Source organism: Durio zibethinus, chromosome 10, assembly GCF_047325235.1.
Source record: "Durio zibethinus cultivar Kanyao isolate XHJ-2024 chromosome 10, ASM4732523v1, whole genome shotgun sequence".
In the NCBI taxonomy this organism is placed as follows: Eukaryota; Viridiplantae; Streptophyta; class Magnoliopsida; order Malvales; family Malvaceae; genus Durio; species Durio zibethinus.
In genome coordinates this window covers 14,346,052-14,347,706 of record NC_143171.1, presented here as the reverse complement: position 1 = coordinate 14,347,706, position 1,655 = coordinate 14,346,052, and the positions used below count along the sequence as shown (strand labels likewise).

At 36.3% G+C, this 1,655-nt stretch overlaps 1 non-coding gene across 1 annotated transcript; it reads left to right on the top strand.

Moving 5' to 3' along the window:
• The first annotated feature begins 1,548 nt into the window (after positions 1–1,548).
• Positions 1,549–1,655, top strand: LOC149516435 (small nucleolar RNA R71). The gene has a single exon (XR_016346068.1). It is a non-coding gene; the product is annotated as a small nucleolar RNA R71 (small nucleolar RNA).

Below are 1,655 nucleotides of genomic sequence, written 5' to 3'. Positions count from 1 at the left end.
AAAGCTGGCCATATTGTCACCACTTATTCAACCAAACCTCGAGTCTATCCATGTAGTTACCACTACCCAAGCCAAACACCCCATTACCATAATTAGCCCTACCTTAGAGACCAAACTCTGCACCAAAGCCACCATCATCAATGGCCCGATTCACTAGCCCTCATGAGTACCCAACCATAACTTGTCATAACTGAACCTAACACCCATCCCAATCCCAAGTAGCCCAAACTTGAAACCTATCAAGCACATAAAACCATAAGCAAAAAAACCTTTTAAAAAGCATAAATCTAACCATGTTTCTAGCGAGGAACCACCAATAAAAAAAAAGTACTAGAAACCAAAAAAATAAAAAAAATAAGGGAGTGAGGGAGTTTCAATTTTGATAAGGTTTGAGATTGTTTTTGGCCTTGATTTTTAGAGGGGAGAAAGGCTTGGACTAGGGGAAGAACATACTATGAGCCAATAGTGATTGTTTCTTTTTATAATGCTTGAAGGGCACAAGTTGTATACTCTCAAAGACTACTCTTCCAACTAGTCTTAACATCTCATCGGTGAATTCTCAATGTATTCCTTAAGGTTCACCTCTTGAATATGCTTCTTAAGATCCTTTTAAATCTTAAAATTTTCACCCATCTCCTTATATGGCTCAATGTTTTCAAGAGCTTCTAAACACATTTGATCAAAGCTATCCAAGATTTCCCTATCGTACCTTAGTAACTCCTCATCCTCTATCACATTATCATTCCTAATAAAATCTACCTCAAGTTGCTTTACAAAATTAGGCAAGTTTACCACCACTAGCTCATCCATAATATCATTATCATCATTAGAACAATAGAGATCACCCTCACCATAGAAATACACGGCATTACATGCTTTCTTACCTTGTTTCTTAGGGTTTGACTCAGTATTACTAGGCAAGGTTCCTAAGGGTCGGTTGGTTATTGCTTGAGCTAGTTAACTTATTTGGTTTTCGAGGTTATTAATTGAGATAGCTTAGCTTTTAATGGTTGCATTATTAGTTTGCATCAAGTGGTTCAACATTTATTTGAAACTAGTTTTCTTTTCTTAGGGTGGCTTATATGGTTGTGGGCAAAGTTTTGTGTTTTGGTTGCTAGCTTGATGGTTGGGTTAGTCCCAAGAAAAGTTAAAGTGGTTTCTGTAGCCTAGGTTATAGGTATTGCTATAGAGGTTGTAAGCAAGCTTGGACTATTGTGCATATTATACCATTTATATCCTAAATTGACACTTTTCAGTAGCATGAGGTCCATCCCAAATTTCACAAAAAACAAAAAGGTTTTGTATAACATGAACATAGATAGTTTAGGATGGGGTTCCTAGGGCTTCAACCTTTTTAGTTAAATTGGCTAGTTGTGTACCTTACATTCCATACCTCATTAGTAGTTGTCGGTTGTCATCTTTTCAATAAGTTCACGTGCTTTCTCAGCAATCTCGCTTATAATGGCTTTTCTAACAATCGAATCTAATGTATTTCTTATGGATAGTGTGAGACTATTGTAAAATATTTTAATTTGCAATCATTGAAGGAGACTATCATGTGGGCACTTACATAATAGCACCTTGAATCTCTCTCATGCGTCATAAAGGTTTTCACCATCAAATTACATAAAAACAGTTATTTCGTTCCTTAGCTT